The sequence below is a fragment of the Rhinolophus sinicus genome, linkage group LG12 (genome assembly GCF_036562045.2).
Source record: "Rhinolophus sinicus isolate RSC01 linkage group LG12, ASM3656204v1, whole genome shotgun sequence".
Lineage (NCBI taxonomy): Eukaryota > Metazoa > Chordata > Mammalia > Chiroptera > Rhinolophidae > Rhinolophus > Rhinolophus sinicus.
Genome location: NC_133761.1, coordinates 4,356,275 through 4,383,046, shown reverse-complemented (window position 1 = coordinate 4,383,046; position 26,772 = coordinate 4,356,275). Strand labels below are relative to the sequence as shown.

The 26,772-nt window shown below is 44.6% G+C and overlaps 1 long non-coding RNA gene across 1 annotated transcript in view; it reads right to left on the bottom strand.

The window, feature by feature from the left end:
- LOC141567838 (uncharacterized) overlaps positions 1-25,915 on the bottom strand; it is a 190,805-nt gene extending 164,890 nt beyond the window's left edge. The window contains exons 1-2 of the long non-coding RNA XR_012490706.1: positions 25,776-25,915; positions 21,906-22,054 (exon numbers count right to left, since the gene is read on the bottom strand). This is a non-coding gene — a long non-coding RNA (uncharacterized LOC141567838). The remainder of the gene's footprint in view (positions 1-21,905; positions 22,055-25,775) is intronic.
- Between the last annotated feature and the right edge of the window lie 857 nt (positions 25,916-26,772).

Here is a 26,772-nt window from a genome sequence, read left to right as displayed (position 1 = left end):
TCTGTGGGAGAAGGGACAAGAGATTTGGGTCTGAAATACTCGCTAAGAATCATCATGCAGGAGAAGCAGCAGAACTGGCAGAGGGACATGTCAAACAGCAGTTCCGACCCCACCAGAGCCACATCGAAACCCATGAGGAGATTTGGAGCAAATACTGTCCATCAGAGCTGTGTCACTTTGGGCAAAATGACGCAAAGCCTTTGTGCTCACACCTCTCTCCATCACCAGACCCAGGCTGCTATGAGAAGGGCACGCTTGGTGTTGGGCATTTCTCTGCAACTGAGGCAGATCCTGAAGGACATTATTTCCATGCCCACCTCTCATCCCCAACAAGCTGGACATAACCTACTCTCCTGAAGGGCTGATCTCCATGACAACAATAGCCCACTTCCTGTACTGTTCAAATCCTTTCCCCCATATGCATTTAGGAGGTGCTCCCATAGGTTTCGGGGTCATTCTGTCAGAGGAGAAACTTAGAAGAGGGGAGTTAGTGGGATGCAGCGTAACCACTACATTTAGTCTTTGGCCCCAGTAGACACTTATTGCCACTCTCCTCTATCGATTCTAGTTTCCTCTGTAGGACACACCTGGTAGCAGAGTCCAGACCCTCGTTGCTAAGCCTCTGGTCACCGTGTCCTTCGCAGACTGGAGTTGCTATGCCTGTCCCTGTAGTTACAGCTGGTCAAAGGATAACAAAGTAGCACTCAAGTGACAAGCCTGGTTTCCACACAGACTCCTCCCCGGCCCTGCCCCAATGTAACGGCAGCCCTTGGACTGATGACCAAGTCCATTACTGCTGACCAAATGGTGCTTCCTTTTCTTGTCTGCACATCTGTGGCAAAGGAGTCAATTAACCAGGTTGCACCCCAGCTTTTAACTCAGTGCGGCTTCCGCTGCGACCCCGCTGAAGCTGGGCTCCCTTTGAGAGCCAAGGCCTCTCAGCACCTACGGGTGCAGGCAGGGGAAGCACAAATCCCCTCAGTGGTCATTGCGAGGGACGGGAGTAAGTGAGGCCACACCTGCTCCCATCACCTGGGTCCTGAACCCACGTATCCTTCCTGTTGAAGACACGGCGCCACGCAGAGGTCTCTGATGCAGAGCACATGTTGCATCTTGGAGTTTGGCAGCCTATCCTCACAGAGTATTGTCTCCGAGCTGATGCTGTGTCTCCGAGCTGTTCCAGAGCTCTATGAGGCCAGCAGCGTCTATGTAACATAGCATGGAATATCACGCGGGATTCCTTGACCCCGGGCTCACTTCCACACCTCTTCTGTTGAAATGTGAGTCCCCTGCTCTGACTTCGTGTGGGATCCCGTGCTGGTGAACTGAACACTCAATAAGACCTTGGACAGTGGTCATGACTGAAGCCCTGCAGGCAGGTAGGATAAATCCACACACCGAGTATATGTCTGCTCCTTTGGGAATGAACCACTGGTCCTTCCAGGATGGCTCAGAAGACTGAACTGGACATCAGGTGCTCCTTTAGGTTTTTGAGGAATGGTGCCATACTGAAGGCTCATAGTCAGTGTCTGTTGCGACCAGGCTGGAGTTTGGCCGCAGGAATAACTAGGTCAGCCTTGAAAAATGAAGTCCATGCTGTTGGGTCAATGTGTAGCTTCCATTTTTCCCACTGTAGATATTCAATTAATGTGTTCTTCATGATATCATTGGCATGGCTACCGACACAGCTGGCTGTTGTCACCTAGCTGATGAGTTTGTCTACTTCCTTAGGACCTGTCCTGTGGTGGCTGATCTGTGCTTACCATTAACATGCATGACAAAGACCTTCATACTCCATGACCAGTGCCATATATCCATCCATAACCCTTACCCAGAACTCCATATCCTCAGCCTTGCAATCATTCCACCTCAGCCCTTGACCAGCTGTCCAGACCATTCGTCACTGCCAGTGCATCCATATATATTCTAACCTTGGGTCACTTCTCCTTGCAACAAAGCAGATGAAATGGTGCACTGCCCAATGCTCTGCCCATTGGGAGGACTTTCGCTATCGCTGTTTTATAGGACAACTTCTGAGTGAGGCTGTTATAAAGCCAGCTTCCACATTTTACTTAAACTCCACATTAAGCTGTACATCTGTTAATCAAACTCAGATTTTTTTTCTTGCTCCTTTCTCAAGTCACACAGGTATTTTCTGGTTTCCTGTCCTTTGATTGATCAGCTGTATAGCTTTCTTTTTTAAATCAATTGTATTAATCCTTTCAAATAATCAACTTGTGTCTACTGATTCTTTATTTTTCTAATTTTTATTTCATTAATTTCCTCTTATTTTGATTGCTTCCATTGTCCTGTATCGTGTTTAATTTGCTTTTGTGTGTGTGTTGCCTGAGTTTTAATCTTAAACCATTGCCTTTACACCAGGGGTGTCCAAATTTTTTCAACTTTTTTCACCAAGGGCCATATGCGGTAAAATACACAAACAGCCAGGCCACTCACTTGAGGTGAAGTACGTATTGCCTCACCTGGTTTATTTAAGTGAACTAAATATATTTTTGGAATTTGCCGCGGGCCAATTAACAAGGGATCATGGGCTGCAGTTGGCCCGCGGGCCGCAGTGTGGACACCCCTGCTTTACACCATTCTTCTTTTCTACTGCAGGCATTTAAATTATTAATATGCCCTTTAAATCCTGATCTAGCAAAATTCTAATGTTGTTCTCATGTTGTTACTATTTTTATGTGCGTCCTATCATTTATTAAAAGACGGATGTTGAAATATCTGTCTTTCATAGCAAATTTGTCTGTATGTTCCTCTAGTTCTCTCAAATTTTGTTCTGTAAAACTTTTCAAACTTCTATTATTAGTTTAATACACATCGTGGTAGTTATACTCTCTTGATTAATGTAATCTTTAACCATTGTTAAATTCACCTGCTTAGTAATATTCCTCTTTTTGAAGTATACTTTGATGAATATTAATATAGTCACATATCTTTTAAATTCTGGTTTTCACAATATGTGTTTTCTATCCTTCTATTATCAACTTGTCTGAAGTATCTTATTAATAACCTATAACCAAGTCTTGCTTTGTATCCAGGTTTACAGCTTGTGTCTTTTAATTGGATTGCTTAGTATTTTTATTTTTAACATAAATATGTATATGTCTGTGCTTCATTCTACCAGAATTGCTATTTGTTTCCTGTTTATCCCTTTTACATCGCGTTCCTCTGATTCTTCATTCCTCTCTTCTGTTTTTGAATTGTTTCTTGGTATTCCGTCTTGCATTATTGATTTATTAGTTATACATCTTATATATTTAGTGATTGCTCTAGCTATTACAAAGTGCATGCTAGCTTATCACATCTTTCTTCAAATAAAATTACACAGAAACCGGGATAGAAGCAGTGGATAGGATAGTGGTCCAATTTGCGACTAATTTCAGAGTAGAGCAAGTGTGGGCGGAAATGACAGGACACTGTGCACGAAAAGCTGCCCTGCAGAGTGGATGTGCAAAGTGAGACGGATGGGAGAACTGAGGCAGGATGGTCCACGGCCCTCAGCAGTGGGCTCTGGCTTTTCATGGCTGATCACATGGCGACACATCACTCACGTTTCCCACGTGCCCAAACACAAAAGACAGTGTAGATGAATTGGCTACCAAACAGTACAAATTCAGCTTGATTTGCCATGCCTGTCAAGCCCACCCTCGTGTTCCTGAGCTCTCTCTGACTAGTCACGTCCACCAGTAGAGCGCTGTAAATAAAAGATGTAAATTCCTTCAGGGGCAGCAGACACAACAGAGCTACTGACTTTAATATCCTGTCAAAGAACGTGTCTCACAGTGAAACTCGATGGCTTGTTTTACTTAATTCTGGGAGAAGAAATGCCAAGCTGACCTTGATGAATCCTCACCAGTAGCTCTGAGACACCTAAATATTTCAACCCCCCTGTGTACACTATAATCCTGCCCAGTAAGTAGCAGTGTTCAGAATTTTCTTTGCTCAAATTGCATTATACATTTCTGGACTTAGAGATCATAGTTCTGCCCTGACTTGCTACCTGTGCGTGACACGCAAGGAGATTGGCAAAGGAAGGAACTGACGACAACAGTCTCAGAGAAACATATTCATTCTTAGCAAGACAGAGCATATTTGGGGTGGGCTTTTCAGTGTACAAGCATGAGGGAGGCAGGTGGAAACTGGATTGGACGTATAGGTTCTGCGATTGTCGAGCTATTTTAGGTTAAACACTCAGTTTTTCTCCAACCACCGGCTACTTTTCAGGCTGGCTCTCTGTGAATTCCTCAGATCAAAGGCTTTCCTTCCTCCTTTCTTTTTTTCCCTCTAAGTATTAGCAAATTACCCAAGGAGGGTGTGTTACTGGGTGCAGGGCGAAACTCCTTTTAAACCAGCAAAGACACACTCTGAAGGAACTGCCGCCTCTCTAATAATTAAAGTCAGCATCCTCAAGGGTGGTCCCGAGAGCCAACATTAAATGGGGGCTCCAGCTTCCAACTGCATCTCCTTCCACACTGGCTGGGGTGCGGGGGGTAGGGAGGGGCAGTGTTGTTTGTATGAGCCTGTGGGCCCAGGGTGGACACTCAGTGTAACCAATTATATAGCAGAAACAAGGCTGCCACATTTAAATGAGAGTTTACTAAAGGTGGTGTTAACCAAATGAACATCAAAGTCACAAGCAACTTAATGATTTGATTTTCAGGGTCCATCACGCTCCCTAGAACATATGGACTAGACTTTTCTCGCCATTCTTAGACTCCGTCTCTTGTAGTAAGCATCCTCCTAACACCCTCCCCCCAGAGCCTAAACACGTAAAATACTGGCAGTTCCAGTTGTACACAAAGGGAGCCACAAAGCCACAGGGTGGTAGGGTCTCTGTCTCCCACCTAAAGGATTTCTTTCTGAGGTCACGGTTCTTTCTGCAGTTCTTTCTCACTTGCAGAAACTTGTTGTCATTCTTCACCAAAATTCAGTTCTATCAACATACTTTTATCCAGAAAAGCACAGTATCAATCCCAAATCTGTCCTAGAGGCTACACAGATGCTGCTAGGACGGGGACTGGTAAACATGCACGCCTGTGAGCGTGGTCTCCAGACCTCGAAGACTGGCTTTCACTGACATTCTCATAACCCCACAGGAACTAACATCCACTGGGTGCTCAGAAAAGGTGTCAGTGTCCACCAGCCGAAGACCACAAGGAGCAAGCCCTCTTCCAGCAATGCTGGGTTTATGAGCTGCTGAGAAAAGCCCTACCAAACTCCTCAGGGAACCATGGGAACTTCCAGTACTGGTGTTTAGAAGAGTGCGCTGTAGGATTTGGGATTGTGTTAGGTGATTTGGGGAAAATTTCCAAAAAGTGGGAGTTGGCTCTGTCGTGTGTCGCTGTCAGGAGTTTGGGGTAATACTATGGCTGGGTATCAATAGGCAGGAAGAATGAAGTGGTTCATGGAAAACCTAGTTCGTGTCAGGGTAGCTAAAAGCTGAGAGCTGTCACACTTTTTCTTTCCCCTTTGGCCAGGGACAGATTAGGTCAGACTGCAGGCATTTACTCCTGGGATCTGGGTCTTCAGCATTGTATCTTCTGCTGATCATAAGATTCTCAGTGGTTGGGCTGGAGTTCTTTCTGCTTCTTAGTGGCAGGACAGGTCATTCAATTATTTGCCAAGAAAATGACTGTGAGTTGCATTTAAGACTCTGAAGAAGCAATATGGACTAACTGTAACACATGCGACTACCAGAAACCAAATGGTACCAGCTCTGGTAGGAGATCCCAAAGCCAGGAGCTTAGGTACCAAACCCCGTCCACGCAAGTATGTCTCCAAGTCCAGCTAGGTCTGTTCTGGAGTGCGAGATGCCGTTTTTTTGTTTTTTTTTAATCCTAACCACTCACTGCTCTACTCAACTGGCCACATTTATATACGTGCAGCAAGACGTGTTTCTAGTACAGATACCTCTGTCTAGCTGAAAGAACATATGGCTGTGATTGCTCAGCACAACTTGTGTTTCAAACCTTCAGGAAAGCTGCTGTGCTGTGTATGACTCTTACTAGGGTCAGAAATGAGTTTTGAATCCCCTTTTTTTCCAATTGTATTATTCCTATCGTGGGAATTTGAGCTCAAGCTGAATCTTTCTTCTTGGAACATGGTGTGGCCCCTACGAGGACCAGTGATGTCAGTTGTATCAACATAAGCGATTCTGTCCAAGTGATCCTTCCAGATTTCTGGACATTCCAGTCTGTGCGTCATAAACATTTTTTTATTTAAAAATGCATACTTATCACTCAGTGTAAACCAGCAGACTCGTTTATCTGGACAAAGCTGTAAACAGAAGTTGGCACCATAAAGTTTAACCAAACATCTTTTGATTCTTTGAGGGACAAGAAAGCATGAAACAATGCATTTCGTTTTTTTAAAAAGGGAAGAGAGCAGACTTGTTGGACACCTACTCTGGGCTTTCCACTGAGTAACATATTTTACACTCATCTGTTTTATTTCTCCCAATAACTCTGTGAGGCTCAGTGGTCAATTTGTAGGAACAAAATATGTAGAATGGACTCTGCTGTGTGTGTCTACCAAGTAAATGAGGCCTCCATCTTCTACAAGCAGCACCATAATTCCCTTTGAGCAACAAAACTTCTCCATGTCCATTGGGGTCTTACGAAATGAATCTCACTCCTTACTTCTAGGGGTGGGTTTATGGCTCAGAACTGACCAGAGTGGTTGGTTTGATGTGGCACATGGGACCCAAACTGGTCTAATCAGAAGGAATCCCAGAAATGTTTTCTGCGCAAATAAGACAGAGGCCTTTTTCTTTGTGGCATTCTAGGCCTTAGGGATATTGATGATGTGGAGATACCTGAGGCTGCTATCTAAGAAGCCCTGCTGGAGAAAAACAAAGAAACCAAAGGGAAACAAAGGAGTGATGGAGGAAGTGTGAAATGAAATCATCTGAATAGATATGTGTGACCAGGAATACAGCCATTTTCCATTTGGTTTCTCCTTCATGCAACCAGAGAAACCTTCCTTTGTTTTCTCTTTAGTGATTAGGGTTGGTTTTTTTCTCACTCAAAACCTGAAACTATACAGTCCTTATAGGGGCTTGTGGGGAGGGCCATCAAGGTCAAATCTCTGCCTACGATCAAAGCTGGTATCAGGACAACAAGGGTTTGACAGATTCGTTTGGCTCCGAGGTCCATGCTCTGTCCATGTCTGGGGCACAGTAAGGGGAGAGGGGCAGTAAGTGCTCTGAAGCCCCAGGTGAAAAAGAAGCTTCATGAAGATGATGTGAAGGATATCACTGGGATAAACCATGGTGAGTACAACGTGCTTTGGCATTTTTTAATTGTGCTATACTGTCCCTGATGATTACAATTACATTTGTCTCTAGCTGTGGCAGGGACACCATTCTAGGACAAAGGCATGCATCGTCAATAACCTTGGAGGCAAGCCACATTACTCATGCATTTTGTAACTACTGAATTTTGAGATGGTCAAGCCTATTCAAGAGCAATTAAAAACACTTTTTAAAAAATTGTCTCAAGGAGAAACACAGCTTCTGTCACAGACTCACGAGCTCTCCAATAATTATGCCCGGTTTTTTCACTGTATCACCAATATTCAGCATAGAGCATGACATACAGAATATTCTCAGTAAACATTTGTTAAATGACTCCATGGACTAATTAATTCTACCAGGGGCATAGCCTCCAAACACCTGTTTCTTAGCTCTTTGCTATCAATTTCCTGAGTTCAGACAGTACCAAGTCCTTTCACTGATAAATGCTCTCGTTCCTTCACTGCAGATCAAAGGGCATCTGTCTTATAGTCCAGTTTCCTAGCCGTCCAGATTTCCATTCCACTCAAAAGAGCGAAGGTAGATCGCTTCCTAAAAGGCGATGGATAGCAATATGCTCTCCTTTCACAAAGCAAACAGGGCAGGAGACTTAAAATATAAATAATGACCTAAAAGCAAGGTAATTTGGAACTTTCACAGCTGATGAGCCATTATTCCTCCCTATCATCAATGCATCTAAAACAGGCTCTCCGATCACCTTGTCCAACCTCCATCATAAAATTAATTACCTCTGGATAGACCCCATTTAATTGCTCATAAAATTGATCTTACTTTTCAGATTTTATGGCAACTAGTATGTCATCAACAAAAGTGCCTAGAATAAATGAGATGCTCATTATCTACCTTGGAATAAAATAAATAAACCCACGATGGATGTAGGACCTTTAGACACCTGTGTCTCGTTCTAACGGACGCTTCTAGACAACTGTACCGTTCCTTGCTGGGAAGCTTCCTCATTTTGAAAAGTAGTGGAAAAGGCATTTTGTTTCAATTAGAAAATTCAATGCATTTCATTTAAAAAAATGCAAGGACTAGTGCCAGCATTCATGCATTCGTTTATCCCTCTGTTCATTCATTTATTCAGTCCAGAATAAATGTGTGGTTATGGGAAGAACATGAATTCTAATCTTACTTCATCCATGTAACAACCATTTACCTCAGAAAAAATTACTGTGTCTCAACTAAAGATGCATCTTCAGCAAATTAAGCATAATGATATTTACTTCATAGGCTGTTGTTAGGTTTAAAAGAGATGATGAATGACTCATAAAGCTTCTGGTCCAAAGGAAAGATACTGGATCAGCGTTAGTCGCTATTGTATTTCTCCCTTTGGTATAACCCAACCAGGAAAGAAACGTTCACGGATGTGGGGCTGCACCATTGAAAGAGGACAGGTTTAGGCTTTAGTGCTGGGATTCTAACTGTGATTCACGATCTCTCTCTCCTTAGGCGAGTTACTGACTCTGTCTCATCATCCACATCCTCAGACACAAATGTCAATTCTGACACTTAACTAACAGGATGAGATGAGACGGTGGTTGCCAGCGAGCTCAGAGCGGTGTTTACTGTAGACGCCCCGAGCCCCAGTGACCTTGGGCTCCGCCCCCTCTCGTCCTGCTCCTGTTCTGAGCGCTGGGCTGAGGCTGGCGTGTACTTGGAGTTTCCTTGAATTGGCTGAAGGTGTGGGCACACGGGCAGAATGCCTGCCGCTGAGCAGAGCTCAGGAACCTGGCGGTGTCTCTCCACTGTCAGGCAGGGGCGACCTGGGAGGCTGGCCTGGTGAGCATCCGCTCCCAGGCTGCTGACCCAGGGCCCTGCTTGCCCCTCCTTCCCCTTTTCCTCAGCTCCTCAAACTACGTGGTTCGGTTAAGGGTACTCAGAGTATTTCTGATCCACTCGGAGTACTGTCTACCTCTTAGCAAAAATGTTTACCATGGGGTCCACCTGCCTGGGACACTGCCACTGCCGCTTTACCTCGGGAAAGTCTGTTTGTCTAGTTCTAATTCAGAAACAAACCATGGGAACTTATATATCTGTCCAATTCCTATCTGTATGTTCCATGCGGGCTTTTCACAAAGACTTACGGAATTGTTGGATGGACTCACACCAGTGTGTGAAGCTCACAGGTCAGAGACTGGGTGACAAGCCTTTGAAGGTCACCTCACTCAGAGCTCAGAGGGCAAGTCCGAACTCGATAATCCAAAGGGCTATTGGTCAAGAACTGAGTCAAGGAAAACCATCCAACTACAGAGCCAGGAAGTCAGAGAAGCTAAAGTGAGGAGAGCAAGAAAAAGCAATGGAAGTGGCCCGGAGAAAAGACAGACAGGATGGGGACTTCTGTCACCTGGATTACAAAGTCTTGGGTTAGCAGTGATGTGGGGGCAGGTATGGAAGGTCTTAGAGGGGCTGGAAAAAAGGGCAGAGGAGGAAAAAGAAAGAGGCCCTATTGGTATTTTCTGCAAGTTTCCACAGGAAGTACATAACACAGTGTATTTTATCAAGGACATTCATGATTCTGTGACTAAATGAGTTTGGAATCTTCATTAACTGGGTGAAGCCAAGTTAACTACAGTATTACCAGACACCTCAGAATCTTCATATGCTAGCACGAATATCTACGCTCAGGCCACTTCCCACGCTACGTACCATACCATCAGTTTTTTAAAAAGGATAATTTCGTTGAGCTTGCATCCCAGGGGAATTGGTTTAGAAAACACAGCCTTATATTATTCTTAGTGGCTTTTATCATTTTTATGGATTGGATCATTTCATGTATTTATTTATAGCTTGCTTTGTTTTAGAAAAGCTCTAAAGCTGTGCCACATTAATAATCATTAGAGTTTTGCTTGGTTTGGGGCTTTTTACACAAACTGTTGTGTTTGAGCTGGAATTACATTCTTCTTTCATGAATTCTAGTGAATGAAATCAGAGGTTATTAGCCCCCTCTGGCAAAGAGAGGTCTCAGAAGTATAGGAAGCTACCTCAAGAAAGTGGGAAGGTAAACGAGGGTTTCCAGAATCTAGTCTGGGAGTTTTTGGCCTAGAATACAACACGCCCCCAGAGCCTCATACAGCAGGGCGAGGTGGGGAGCTGGGGAGGGGCGCAATGGACACGATATGGGAGATTGTTGAGTGGTTGTGACTTAGCAAAACATTTCACCTTCTGGAACTTCACTGTTTTCTCCTTTACAAATGATCCCAGGGGTCCCATCCATCACCTTTGCCCCCGAAGCTCCAGGCACGCACTCTCAGAAGGGTGCAGTTACTTTCTAGACATCACTTTCCTTCATTCCCAAGGTTACTACTACAGCTTTCTCAGGCATGGGTCAGCACCCACCCTTGTGTCTCCATCCCAAATGCAGGGCCATAGGTCACACCTGAATGTGTCCTTAAGCCTTTTTATCAGGCACCACGCCTCAGCACTCTCATCAGCCCCAAGGTGCTTCCCAACAGGCCCCACTGCAGATTCCTCCCGGATCACTCCTCTACTCACGCTCTTAGGTCCACATTTTGTAACAGTTACATAACCAGTTCTTCTTCCATGGTGTTCGGTCTCCATTTCACGTTGGAATGTAACATCTGTTGAATTCATGCCCCATGAAGCATGAAGAGTACCATTTTAACATCCTGTTCCACATGCATTATCTCATTTAAACTCCACACCTGCCCTGTGCGTTATCGTGACCCTTGCTTCACAGGTGAGAAGCCTAACTTGCAGGAAAGTTACCCAGGCCACCTATGTAATAAGCTGGAATACAGGTGCTGTGAGCAAAAGAAATCTGTCTTGTTCACGTTTGTATCACTGAGTATACAGAACGGTTCCTGGCACATCGCACATGCTTAAGACTTTTTCCTATATGAGTAAATGATATCAGGGAATCACAAATTAATGGTCAGGGACTCTATACCAAGTTTCTCAGTCTTGGCACCATTGACATTTGGGGGCAGCTGACTTTTGTTGTGAGGGTAGCATCCTGTGTATTGTAGGATATTTGGCGGCAACCCTGGTCTCTAACCCCGAGATGTCTGTAGCAGTCCTCCATCTACCTGTGACAACCAACACAGCTTCCGGATATCAACAAGTGTCAGCTGGGTGCAAAGGCACCCAGGCTGAGAACCGCTTCTCTACACGGGTGTTTCTCAGGGCTGCCTGTAGACCACGGTGGTTTAAGGTCAAGGAGAGAGGGGAGGATCGGCTGACTTAGCCTTAGAGACATGGCTCCCCATCTAAAGTAGACATCATTTGTCAGCTTATCCCATACACAGGGCTTGAGGAAATGACTGAGGGAAACTAGAGTCGGGAAAGCAGAGTTTTAGATTCACTGTAGTCCATCAAGGTGGACTTGGGCCTCGGGATTTCAGATGATACCAATAATTTATTGTATTTAGTTTTACATTCATCTCTGGATATGAAGAGATATCGTTTTCTACGTGTGACAATGAAGCTTCCTGTTTTCCCCAGAGAATGGTAGGCATCTCTCTGGGACTGGTGAATGGAATTGTGGACAGAAGCAATGGGCACTAATCCCAGCCGAGCACCTAGGACTTGTTATGCATGACCCTTCACTCGCTTTTACTCACTGAGTGGCTGAGTGGAGATGAAGGCCAGGCTGGTTTGGAAGTCACGTGTAAGTTGAAGACCCCCAAGATACACTTTGGAAGAAACTGGATCTTCAACCATGGCATGGAGGACAGTTGTACAGGAGTTTCCTGGAGAATATCCAGCTTTGCGATATTTCACAAGAAGAAATAAACTTTCACGCTGTAAAGCCACTGAGATTTGGGGATTTGTCTCTTACAGACGCTGGTGTCACCATAACTAACACACTCTTCACATGGATTTAAATAAGTACAAATGTGAGTAGGTATAAAGAAAAAATATTTAATTATATATCAAATGATCTGCAGATGTGGTAAACCTCTCAAAGGTGATACAAATAACGGATCATTAGCGCCAAGAGAGCCCAGGATGTGAACAAGAGCATGGGACCCAGCCGGGGTTCTCGTCTATTGAAACTGTCCTGACTGATTTCAGATAATAAGGGGAAATATAATAAAACTCTTTGCTCTGATGAGACCCTAGTGATATATGATTGCCAAAAAATAATTAAGATGTATATTATGCAAGTTAACTATTAGTTTTCTCTTGTTGCATAGGAAACTACAAGTTAGCAACATGCATTACTTATCTCCCAATTTCTGTACGTCAGAATTTTTGACAGCACTTAACTCTACCTTCTGCTCAGGGCCTCCCAAGGCTGCAATCCAGGTGCCAGCCAGGCTACGTTCTCACTTGGAGGCTCAACTAGAGGAGAATCTGCTTCCAAGCTCGCCTTGGTGGCAGATTCATTTCCTTGTGTCTGTAGAATTCATGGCAGCTTTCTTCTCCAAAGCCAATGATGGAGAGAGTCTGCTGCTTCCAGACTCTAATATTGAGACCCCCGTATAAAGGATGCTTAGCATTAGGTCATGCCCACCCAGGATGACATCCCTTTCGATTAGAGTCAATTGATTAGAGCTTTAACTACATCTGTAGAAAGCCTTCACTTTACCGACAGCATAAATCACAGTCCAGTGTGGGTTTGCAAGGGAACTCTGCATCTCTCAATATTTGGGAACGAAACTCTTTCCACTTTTGGCTCCACTGACATCCAAGTTCTTTAAAATGTCTCCATTCAGCGAACAGAGGAAACAGAACTGAAAATTATCTATGGAAGAATTATTTGTTAATGGGTCAGGCCCATTTAATGCAGTTTACTTCTGCTCATGCTCCATTGGCTAATTGTAGGGAGACTGAAAAATGTAGGGTAGCCATGTGTCTAAGAAGAAGAGAAAAACGTGGATGTTTTTTCGGTCTATCCTGGTCACTGTCAACCAGCCCATTTCACTCTTCTGTCACACAGGAAACCTCACCTTCCCGAGGAGAGCCAAGCCATCCATGTCTTTTATGCCCCGTGAATTCAGCCAAAAGTCCAGTATCTCCAGTGATGCCCAGTTTCCCCATCAGGACTGAGTATGTTTCCTGATGGTCCCTGCATTCTGATAGGTGTGAAGAAATACCTCACTGTGGTATTAATTTGCATATCTCTGATGGTTAGTGATGTTGAACATTCTTTTCATGTGCTATTTGTTATCTGTACATCCTGCTTGGCAAAATGTCTTTTAGTTGTTTTTTCATTTGTTTGTTTTACTGTTGAGTTTAAAGAGTCCTTTATATATTCTAAATATCAATCCTTTGCCAGATATGAAGTTTGAAAAAAGTTTAGTTGTTACCAGAGGGTAAGGGGGGTGGGGGGTGGTAGATGAGGGTAAGGGGGATCAAATATACGGTGATGGAAGGAGAACTGACTCTGGGTGGTGAACACACAATGGGATTTATAGATGATGTAATACAGAATTGTACACCTGAAATCTATGTAATTTTAATAACAATTGTCACCCCAATAAATTAAAAAAAAAAAAAAAAAAAAAGAAAATATTTTCTCCTGGTTAGTAAGCGGTTTTTTTCTTCCTTTTCACATGGATTAAAAAAACAAACTAACAAAACAAAGAAAAAACTTTTAAAACTTTTGATGAGGTTCAACTTGTCAATTTGTCCTTTTTTTGAATGGTTTTGGTGTAAGTCTAAGAACCATCAAACTAGCCTTAGATCCTAACGATGTTCTCCCTTTTTTTTGTCTACAGTTTCATATTTCTATATTTTATACTCCAGTCTAAGATTGATCTTGAGCGAATTTTTATATACTGTGTGAGGGTTAGGTGAAGGTATTTATTTATTTATTTATTATTTGCCGATGGAATGCCCAAATGCTCTAGTACCATGTGTTTAAAAGGCTACCTTCCCTCCATGAAATTACCTTTTCACCTTTGTGAAAAATCAATCGGGCATATTTGTGTGGGTCTATTTCTAGCGTCTTTAGTTTGCTCCATTGATCTATGTGCCTATTCTATTCGCTAATACCACACAGTCTTGATTAGCAAGCCATTTCTGCTCTACTATTAAGTCCATCCAGTAAGGTTTTCTACTTCTGTTATTATACTTTTTTCATTTCTTCATTTCCATTTAGTTATTTTTTTATATCAATAACTTCTATTCCTTTGCTGAGGTCTTCTATTTTCTCATTTGTTTCAGTATAATTTCTAATTGAATTCTGAAACATTGCTATAACTACTGCTTTCAAATCTTTGTCATCCAGTTATACCATTCCAACATCTGATTTGTCCTGGTGTAGAATCTGTTGTCTTTTCTCATCAAAGTTGTGATTTTCTTGGTGTTTGGTATTATTGGCGATTTTCAATCGTGTCCTGGACATTTTATCTATTACAATCGAATGCTTTGGCTCCTACTTACATCTTTTATTTTAGCAGACAGTCACCAAGCTGAGGCTTAGAATGCAGGCTTTGGCCTAATTTGGGTATGGTGTTGATGGCGGTTTCATTTTCAGAACGTTTGCAGTCATGTTTTCATCTCTTCAGGTGGGTGCTGCTGGGGCTCATTGTCCTGGCTGGTGTCGCCGAGGGTGTCCCTAAGTCTAGCTGCCCCACTGGCGTGGCCCCTGCCTCTCCCCAGCTCTCCTCGGGTCTCTGAGTGGGGAGGGCCAGTCTTAGGTCTGTGGGGACAGAGAGGTTTCCTGGATGTGGCCGCTTGCTTTCCTGGCCACTCTTGCCTTCTGCCTGACCCCCTCAGAATCTTTCAGTGCAAAGGGGAGGGAGCCTCAGGCCCAATGGGGAAGGAGTGTTCTTGGCCTGTCCTCTTATTATTCATGATGCCCACGACCAATCCCTCTTGCTGGTGCTGCCTGACACCCGAATGTATTCAGAGACCCCATTTGATGCAGGGATGGAATGGGCCTACCCACACTGTCTTCTGTTGGGAGGTCATGGATTGGTAGACCCACATCTGGGTGACCTTCTTCCATCAGGTGATGGGATATGAGCCACCGTGACACTGTGCTGACCCCCCAGTCCCGGAGTCCCCAACCAGCTCGCCTCCTTCCTGCCACCTCTCAGAGCGCTCCTTCCTCTGTCTCTCGCACCAGTTCCAGGGGTTTCTAGTGGTGCTTGGTGGGGAGGAACAAGGGAAAACCCATCTCTGCCATCTTGTTCAGACCACAAGTTCCAGCAACATTCTTACCAAGACATTTCACAATCAGTCCTTTGTTTCCCTATTTTAGCATCGATTCCCCCACATGTGCATGTCATGAACATGCCTGATTTGCTGAACTTCAGTCACTTTTCTGCCTGTATTCAAATTGTTCTCTCCACCCCGAATGCCCGCTCCCCTCCACTTCTCTAGAAGTGCTTGTGGGATTTCACCAAGTGTTTTCAATGATTGGGGAAGTCAGGGCTGACATATAAAGGGCTGAGGATGCTAAGTTAAGGTCTTTGGACTTTGGCCTATAGGTGAAAACAATTCCCTTGCTGGCCTCAGTCCTCTGAGCATTCTCCTTAGTGGTTACTGAGGCTATATTCTTCTGAGTAACTCAATTTGTAAAGAAAGAAGCATGCCTCACCGTTTTGTCTTGGAAGTCAGCTGACATTCAGTTATTAGACTAATCCAAACGGTGATTTCCAATGAATGTCTCAAGGGGATGTTTCCAATTCACTTTGGTGACTTAAAAGAAGTTGTCAAAGTAAATTAAGGACCCAGCTCTTGCTCAGGCAGTGAATGTTTCTAGAATAATGCCTGTTCTTCCCTGAACAAAATACTCTTGTTTGCAGTCTGACTGGTCACATAGCCCTCAAGAAAGAGGTTCTTTTGTAGAGAAATAACTAGCCATAAAACAAGCAAAAAAATAAAAATAAAACAAAAAAACCAACTGCCATGCACTTATGTATCTATTATATTCAAGACGCTAGATGCTAGAAAGTGTACAGAATTCTCACAAAAAAGTTCCTGCGTTCAACAGTATAAAACGTTGACTCATTCACTCGTGTTCACTTATTCAACCACCTTTGCCTGTATTGATTCAATATTTAGCCATATGCCAGTTACTTTGCTAAGTGCTGTTGTTATAATGGACAGCACATTGCATCCCTTGGGGAGCCAACCACCAAATCAGAAGACGGGCTCTTAAACAGACTCATAAGCCACGTGAGCGGGGCAGGGCCTTACAGTCCCCCGGCCGCCACAGGCACATGGAACCCCAAGAAAATGTAGAGAGGAGATATCTACCTTAAAATGCAGGACAAGGAGGCAGCATTGAAAAGTCCTAGGAGTTTTAGAGACTGAGTAGGAATGAAGAGTTTCAAGACAAAGAGAACAGAGAAGGCACGCTTAGGCACGCTTCTCCTGAAGACTCAGTGAGAAGGCAAGAAGAGCAGTGGGTGTGTTCTAGGCCCCGCGTGGTGAGCTGGCCGTGGGGAGGCAGGCAGGGGGCAGTTCATGACAATTCCTAAAGGCTCTCATTGCTGTTGCGCTGTTTACCACTTACTTTGTCTGACCATCACACAAAAATTTCGGGCGATTAATTCAGCTCATGAGACCTTCTGTTCCTCTCTCTCTCCCTTTCTTCTTTCCTTCCTCCCTCCCTCCCTCCCTCCCTCCCTCCCTCCCTCCCTCCCTCCCTCCCTCCCTCCCTTCCTTCCTTCCTTCCTTCACTTCTTCCCGCCCTCTCCCCTTCCTACCTTCCCTCCATCCTTTTTCATTTCCTTATTGCTGTTGTTTTTCACCAACAGATATTCATTGAATATCTACTAAGTATCATGAACAATGTTAGACAACAAACAACAACGACAATTAAGAAAACAACCAATACCTGCCTTTCTGCATTTTTGGATTCTAGTCTAGAAAAAATATATTCTAGCCAACAGGTACATATTTATCTACTTAAAGTCACTGTGGCCTAAAATACACGTTATGGAGGGGGGAAAAAACAAAAAAAAACAAAAACAGAGAGGCTGAAATGGTGAATATAAGAATGGATTTTTCATTATAAAATCTGCATAGGAAAACCTTTCCAGGAAAGTGACACTTAATTGAGACTCGAGAAGGAAAGGAGCCCCCCTGGACCACACCGTAGAGGGAACAGTGTGTTCAAAATGCCAGAGTGTAGAGTAAGATCTGGAATGGACTGGTGCACGCCCAGGAGGAAAGTGAGAACGGAAGACTGACCGTTAAGGTGGTCATATCATCCTGCAAAGTGTAAACTCAGGTCTATCGATGGATAGTCCTCACCACTGGTTTTCTTTCAGGATAATCATGTATTACTGAGTCTCTCCTGGGCACTCAGAACTCTCCAGTACAGTCACGAAACAACCATTCAAACCAGGCTAATATCAGCTAGTCATATATTGGAAGAAGAAGCCTCTCATACACACACACACTCGCATATTCAACCGGATTAATACGCATAGGTCTTAGCCAAGGTCTTTGGTTAGGAGTGGGCTCCTGTAGACGAAACACTAGTAAGTATCATCTTAACAAAATCTTTTTGTCAGTATTTGTTAGACAAACCGTCGTTTTGCAAGTGGGTGGGTGGCAGGAAGGGCAGGAGGGACATTTCAAAGAGAAGTCCTTGCCTGGAAGAGGCACAGGCACGTGACCATCTCCACGGGGAGCCTGGAACACGAGGTTTCCTTAGAACCCAAAGCTGAGAAGCGTGACTCAGCAAAGGCTTTGAGTTTGGACGCTCTGCACAGTCACGCAGTGGGGGCAGATGGGAGGTTTGCATTCAGCTCACTAGACTCTAAGTCCAAGTTCTTTGCCACGATTCACGCTTTTCTTGAGTTCAGTTTTCTTACAGGAATGAAGATGGAAATACGTCCTCCCAACCTTAAACATCTTTGTTTCGTTGCTTGTATCTATTAGAAAGAAGGGCCCAGAGTGAACAGACCTCCACGTGCAGCTGGGGAACAGAGAGAAGAAGGTGCCCCACAGAGAGTGACAAGGTTCCTGGGGGGGTGTGGAGGCTGTGGGGAAACTTTGGTGGCTCCTGCATATGCGTAGGGTGTACACAAAACACTGGGGAGATGGGGAAAGGAACCATGTAAACTACAGAACGGTCTGCTATGTGTGAAGAGAGGAGTGTGTCTGTGTCTCTGTGGATTTGCACACACACCAGTGTGAGCTCCCTGATTGCCCTGACCGATGCAGCAGTTTCCAGCCACTAAGCCCTTGAAAGGTGGGGGTTCTGAAATGACAAGCGCTCTAAGCATAAAATATACACCATGTTTTGAAGACTTAGGACATCTCACGTGTACTATTACATCCTTTATATTTTGAAATTATGTTATTCTGGGCTCATTATGTGAAATCAAATATATTATTGAATTAATTTTACCTGTTTATTAACTTTAGGTGTTGTTTTTTTTTCCAGTTGTTTTTTTTTTAACTGTAGCTCCTTGAAAAATTGAAAGTACATGTATGGCTCACATGTTATTTCTCTCTCGGCACGGCACCTGACGGCCTGCTCTCAGAAAAAGTCCGACCTCTGAAAACCTGAGCCCTGAGATGGGCTCTGCTCAGAGTGAGTCCTGACAGCGTGGGGTCAGGGGCAAATGCTGGATCCTCAGAGTCCTGGATCCGAGCCCCTGCCCAGCTCGGTGATGGCTCCAGACCCTGGGCTCTGTGTTCTCATCTGCAGAATTCAGGTGGTTGTGAGGAGTCAACACAAAAGTTGTAAGTCATTAGGCCTGTACCTGCTCTGACTTGTGTTAGCTCCTGAAAGGAACTAGCTGTGGGGCCTCTGTCGTCACTTGGTACAGTGGCCCAGACGTTAGGGACACAGCTCTATCAGCCTACAAGTGCGGCAGATGGAGGTGTGGTTAGTTTTCCTCCGGGGGCGAGAGGGGGGTCAGGGAGAGCAGCCAGCTGTGCGAAATGGAGCAAATTATTTAATTTCTCTGTCCCCTAGTTTTCTCATCGAAATGTGAGGATAAGACCTCAGAGGGTTCTTGTGAAAATTAAATGACTCTGCAAGGATTTATCCCAGTGCCCGGCATGCAGCAGACACTGAATACATGTTACTGTGATGATGATGACGAGAAAGACGAGATCAAAAAGAACTTCAAAGACACACAGTTCCATGAGCTCCTACTGCCTCTTGATTATAGAAGTGAGGCAGCCACAACTGGCACGCGTGCCCGTGGAGCCCAGCCACCATGACGGCTCCAGGGGGAGTAGATGGCCTCCTGCCAAGTGCAGAGCCGCTGTGCGGCTGCTGGGAAGTGACAGGGCGTTTGCAAAAGGGGTGAGCATCTGTGGGTAGCTCCCCTGTGTAAGCAGCTCTCTATTGCTCTGAGTGCTGTCATCTCGTGGTAGTACTCACGAGAACAGCTACGACTGGAGAAACCGGACGGACTGAGAAATTAGCAGGCGTTTATAGACCAAGCCCACAGACACCCTTCCCCACCTGCTCCACAGCCTGCACCCGCAGGTGAATACCTGCTCACTGGACACCTGCGCTGCCTGCTGTCCATCAGAGGTGCTGCCTTTCCAAGGGAGGTCCGCCAGCGCCGAGCTCGTCTTTACCAGCCCATCTCCGAAGCCGCCATCCTGACTCTGACACCCCCCTCCCGCCTCCTCCAGGCCAAGTCCCGACACGTCAATACCCACATAAGCACCTTCACGGCTTCCTATTGCTCAGGAATGATGAGAAAACTGGGGACACCCAGAAAGCCGAACTAGCACTTTGAGGAATCTGTGACTCAGACACAGGAATATCTTGTAAGTCCTTGTGTGAGCCACTGTCCCTCTACTCACCGCTGCTAGTTTTCCAAATGCAGTTACTACCTCTATTTCCAAATCCCTTGTAGCCACCATGGCTTTCTTGCTATGTTCCCAGCAAGCCTAGCGTATCCCTGCCCCAGGGCCTTTCCACTTGTTTTGCTACCTAAAATCCTCCTTCCCCAGATGTCCTCAGGCCTGGCTCCTTCCTTCTGGTTAAGTTTGCTCAGCGTTATGCCATCAGCGAGGGCTCACCCGACCTCCGTCTCATGGCACACAGAGTTCTCGCTTTCTCTGTAGCTCTTGCACATACAATACATATTTATCCCATTTTCTTCTCCTAGAACGTCACGTGGTGTAGGCAGGGAGTTTGATTTTTTTCAATCACTGTATCTCCAGAGACAAGATCAGTTTCAAAAAAAACTAAGCACCTGATAAATATTTGTAGAATAAATAAATCAGTGCATGAGTGTGTTAGGGCTGCCATAGCACACACCATGGACTGGGCCCTGAACAGCAGAGATTTATTCTCATAGTTCTAGAGGCTACAAGTCTGAGATAAAAGTGTCAGCAGGGTTGGTTTCACATGAGGACATTCTCTGTGGCTTGCAGATGGCCCTCTTCTTCCAATATCTTCACGTGGCCTCCCCTCTGTGTATGTCTGTGTCCTAATCTCCTCTTTTTATAAAGACACCACTGGTATTGCATCAGGGCCCACCCCAAAGAGCCCCTTTCACCTTAATTACCCCTTTAAAGGCCTACCTCCAAGCATAGTCATATTCTGTGGTCCTGGGGGTATTAGGACCTCAACACATGGTGGCGGCGGGTTGGGGGGTAGTGGGCAATTCAGGCACTAACACCAAGAAACACCATTTCAGAACTGCAGTAGAAATAATGTATGACCAGTAGCATAAATGCCTGGAGTGTGAACCATAGGGAAGCCCTCACTGATTTCTCACAGTGAGCTCAAACTCTCAGGATAGAAACCTGCCATCCTTTTCAGAGAAATCGAACTTTCCAAACCCTTCAGATCTTCTCAGCCCTAACAGAGTCTTGCCCAGATGTCCACATGGAATCTGAGCTCTGTTTTCAGCACCATTTGTACATGAACGATGGCACCACGGATGCTCCTTCACCATTACCAAGGCCTGGTTATTCCAACCTCAAAATGCTCTGCCCCTTAAAACGGAAGTCACTTAAGATGGCAGATGAGTCTGTGCATTGTCCGGTCATCCCTACTTCCCCAGTTTCCTCTCCTGCCATTCCTTATTGCTCCCTACTTTCAAGATGTCATTGTTTTCCACCTGTATTTTTAGCAAGATATCCTGAGCTCCCCGTTTGCAGTCACTCAGTCCATCTTTCCTATGCAACCAGAGCAGTCTTCCAAAAATAAAAATAGCATGTCCCTTCTTTAGACATTCTTTAATTCTGCTTTACCTTTAGAATAAAATCCCTAAGAGGCTCTTTATTCCCTCTGCCTGTCTAAGTCTGTAGCCTCATCTCCTGCCAACCCCTCTTCAAAACACGGTTTCCAGCAATTTTGAACCATTTACCTTTCCCCAAATATGCTACATTTCACTCCTCATGTTCCACATTTCACTTAAAATACTGACAATATCCCAGGACGTTCTAAAACCAAGGCCTGGAAGCCATACTAGAGTCCTATGTTCCTTCATTAAACCTCTCCACACACAAAAGCTTCATGCGACAGACCTCTAGATTTCATCAAAGGCTTGTCTTCAGAATTCTCTTTTCTCCCCATGTTTTCTGCCTTCCCCTTAGTACACAACTTCATTATTTATGTTTATGAATTGTTGGAATACGAGAAAATCAGACTCTGTGTTTCCGCTGTTGGTATTGCCACCACAGAAAGCACTTCCTACATCTTCCTTGAGTTAGTCCCCATTACCTTTGGATCAGCACACAGCTTCTGTGGTGTGGGGTCTCAGGGTGGATCTAGGTAGCGTTCACACATGTCTGGGCCCTTGGGTGGAGTGGTGCTGGTCTGCTCAACCTCTTCATATGACCTTTGAGGAACCTCATGAGAAGTAATTCCTGCTGAAGAAAGAAACACAATGAACTTGATCTAGTAAGAAGGCATTCCCCACTAAAAGGAGGGCTGATTCTGAGGCCAGGGTGGTGGGCTGTTCTTAAAGAGACCAGACCTCCACCTTCTCTGCCTTCCATCTCTCACCTCACCCCATGCACACTCCAAAGCACACACACACACACTCAGCCTCCATCCCCGGCACCCTGTTCTCCTGTGTGAAGTTATTCTACTCTGTCTCCAGTGCTGTATGTAGCGTATGCCCTTCTCTCCCAGCTCTCATACCCTACTTTGCCACTGAGTCTTCACAGACTCTGCTTAGCTATGAGAATTAATGTGCCCCATTCTTCAGGGCAAGATGGGTGGAGGGTCATGGAAAGAAGAAGACATACATTGATTAGCTGTCATATATCAGATTCATTGCTGGTTTTATTGTATTCGATTCTCAAAATCATGCTATACAACTGTAATTCTTTCCCCCATTTTAAAGGTGATTAAGCTGAGAGTTAGATATTCAATTGGCAATCTAGCTACTACAGCCAGAAGATGGAAGGACAGGAATAAAATACAGTCTTTTCGTGACCAAAGCTGATGATGCTCTTCCCACATCTTACATCCAGCTCCAAGCTGGATATGAGTTTTCTCTGTGTTCATGGAAAGCAGTGTAGTGGAGACTGAAGACAGCTAATGCAGCATCTATTCCACACTTCCTCCTCAGAGTTCTGTTTTTCTCTGGCACCCAGGTCTATCCTTTCTGCTGAGTGGTGACTCCAAGCCCTGCTTCTGAGTCTGGATTCTAATTGCTCTAATCTGTGCATGATGGTTCCCTGTGATTTTTGTGATTCAGGAAAATGACTTGTTTAGTCTGAGAAAACCAAAGACTAGGCCAACAGTTCATGCTTGAGGGAGTATTTTCTGTTCTGCCCTCCTGCACATGAACAAGGAAGCATGTATATAAGTCATGTCACCTCTGGAAGCCCTCTTGTGACTAGAGGAGATACCAGGATCAGATTCCGAAGGAAGCTGTAGCTTAGGATAAAAGAGGGAGGGAGGGAGGGAGAGACAGGAGGAGAGGAGAGGAGAGGAAAGAAGAAGCTGAGATTGAAGTTATCTGTCTTTATTACATTATGCATCCACTCATGTGCTGCTCCTAGAGGCTGCCGAACCCACCCTCTGGATTTCCAGTCACATGAGATGATACATTTATTTATTGTTCACACTCACTTGAGTTTGTTCAGCTCTCTGATATTTGCCTCTAAAGCCATTACGACTGATGCAGATTATTATGGTCTTGCTTTTCTTTCTCTCTCACACGGCCCCCAGCACTAACTAGAGAACCCACCTCATTGCCAGGTTCCTTTCAACTCATCCTCATGTCCTTTCCTAAATTTCACTTCCTCACAGAGCCATCGCTGACATTCAGACCAGATGAGATCACCTCATTGTACATTCTCTTCACAATCTTTATTTTTCTTTCTCACACTTGTCAAATCGTCACTGATTATTGGAGGGATTATTTACTGTGTGTGTCATTCACTAGATTGTGAGCTTTCTCGGGGTAGGGCAATACTGGTTAAGCTCTACCTTCTTTCTGCATCAACAACCATAGTTCTGGGCACATAAAAGCATTGTACAATGAGTGATGAATGAATAAATAAATGAAGAGCCAGCCTTTAATAAATGTGTGTTGAATTGGAATTGAGATTCAATATATCTATATGTAATGTGGACTCAAGAGTGACATTGCCAATTAATATACACTGAGCACCTTGAATGGCTCCTCTGAACCTAATATATTGGTTTGACTCTCATGTCTTTGAAGGTAGTGGCTGGAATTCATTTGAAGTGTTGTATTTGCCAATTTTACTTTATTTCCTCAGCCCAGATTTCAGAGGCAAGTAGCATGACTTTCATTTATCCAACTTACCCAGAGCCTATTCAGTAGAATAATCAACTCCCAGCATGTTCCACACGTGCTGCTTGTCAAAGCCTCTTCTAGTCAAGGAATGTAAGTCATCGGTGCAATGAACTTGGCAACACGTGAACCGAGAGGTTCAGGTTTTAATTTTGCTCTTCCTTAAGAATTCAGTCTCTATCTGGGCCAGCCAGAGTGACTTTTCTGCTTTCATCTCAACAAGATGAGAGAGAGGGACATGTGATCAGCTTCTAAGAGAAGCCTCCCTCTGTGGCTCCCTCATATTCTTCCCGTACCACGTTCTACTTCTCACCACAGGACGCTATGACACATAAGGATGGAACTTTTGAATTATTTGCTTGGTATCCCAGACAGGGGCTACCATTCAACTCAATTCCATATAACAACATTCCTGGAGGCTCGTTATAGATCAGACACTAGAGTAGGCATAACAAAACACAAACAAGACGTGTACCCTGCTCAATGGCTGTCAAAAGGGATTCTTAAAGGAAATGATGCCTGAGGGAGTGAGAGTTTTGTAGAAGGCAATTCCGAGGACTCAAGAAATATCTGTGGTGTGAGCCAACAAGTAAATTAGATGGATGAAAAGACAGAAGATTGATGAATATTAAAGCACTTTGACTAAAAATGAGTCATCTCTCAAGTTTCAATATCTGTCATATTTAAAAGAAACATCAGTCTGATATCTGAGCGATATGGTAAATAATTAAAAATTTACTAGTTCTCTTAGTAAAATGAAAGTAAAAGAGTTGGCATAATCTTAAATATAGTCTACCTATGTCGTCAAAATCCTACATATAGTATGGCTATTACTACTACTCAATCCTTCCACTTTCAAACTAACCAAATTTCTCCTGTCTTTTCTCTGTTGCTTCCAAAGTCTCCTTAAACTCTGTTGTGGTTTCATGTAGTCCTTTCCCTTTCCCCTATATTTTGGATTAATTTTGTTCTTCCCAACGATCTTTTTCATTAAATAAATGTAACCTCTTCTACTACCTCCTGAAATCTTGATTCTTTACCTATTTTTCTTACAGTATAATAAAAGACCTCTGTATCTAATAGGCAAATGCAGAATATTCTTCACAAAAATTCAAAAGAGCAATAGAGTTGGTTACCTTTTCTCCTAGTCACATTAGAGAGGAAACTAGGCTTGGAGTCTGAAATTTAGCTTCTCCTCAGTAGCTAATTGTTATGTCTTTTAGGACCAGCTATTTTTTAATTAATTAATTAGTGACCTGTAGATCACACTTTCCTCATCTAAAAAAACAGAAAAGACACAGCCATAGCCTTTATGTAAATGAATGAGCTTGGCTGTGTTGCAATAACATTTTATTTATAAAGATAGGCAGTGGATGGAAGATTTCCAGTCAAGATGGCATGGTAGGTAAATGCTGTGCTCAGCTCCTCTCAGGACCACATGGATTATACCTAAACCACAGAACCACCATTATTGAGAATCACCTGAAGTCTAGCTGAACTGAAGCCCTACAACTACTGACGTACAGAAGAAGCCCCCTTGAGACTGGTGGTCGGGGCAGAGACACGGGATAAGCAGGTCTCACACTCCTGTGTGACCATTAAATATGGGAGGGTAATATCTCGGCGGCAGAGTGCCCCAGAGGAGGAAGGGGCCCCAGCCCCTCCCCAGCCAGGGTTCCAGTGACAGGGAGAGAGGTCCCCATAACATCTAGCTGCGTAAACCAATGGAGATTGTGGCTGAGTGAGCCAGAAGGCAGCTGCACTGCCGGGCACTCCTCCTAAAAGGACCTTGCGGGCTTTCTCGCTGACAGACTCACCTGCTCTGAGCTCCAGCGCTGGGGCAGCAGCTCGAAAACCGCCAGGACATGGGGGGCGGGGGACTGAACTGTCTAGCTTCAGAGCGAGGCCTGGAGAGGCAACTTCTCTGGCAGAGGAGCTGGTGTGATGCCATTGTTTTTTTGTTGAGCCCGCCCCCTCCCTGCGTGCTGACGCAGGCAGACGCCAATCTGAGTCTCCATCAAACTGGCTGTCACCTTTCCTCCGCCCGCCCCAGTAATTCTCTGAGGCCACCCCCCCCCCCCAATCTCACCATGGGAGCAAAGTCTAAGAATTCAGTTATGTTTTAAAACTGCTGCACCTGTAAAACGAGACAATAATTCTTACCTCACCGGGTTGTGTGAGTGGTAAAAAGACTACACTTGCAAAATCCTTAGCGTATAACGAGTCGTCTAAAATTTGAGCTGCTTTTATTTACATGCGGACTCTAACTCACGGGGCGATCTCTGTACCTGCAAAATTGCAGAATTCCTCACCCCTCTCCAGAGCGGTGGAAACACTGAGTTGGGTGGAAGCCAGGGCACTTGAGGACACTGAGTTAATTTAGACACAGCTCCCACGACGGGGACTGTGAGATAAAAACATTTCCATTTTAGAGGGTGAAAGCACTGCTTCCATAAGCGATCAAGGCAGAAGGGCCAGCCTGGATTTATTCATATCTGTATTGGAAGTGACGGCACGTGTGTGCTGCCCTTATGTAGCTACTGTACTGGGCACACGCACCAAATACACTTAGGAGGCAAAATAATAAATCATTAGCAACTGTGAGCTTCTCTCACATGGAACCCTGAGGGGGGAGGTTCTCCCAAGCAATTCAAACTCAATTACTCTGCTCACAGGGTGTTTGAAATGGAAACAAATGAAGACGGGGATCGCAGAGGCAGGTGGCATTCATCACTGCAGCCGAATGCGTTTTGTCCTGGGCCACTGGCTAGATTTTGTTAAGTGAAAACAGGAGTAAAAATAATAAGAGTGACC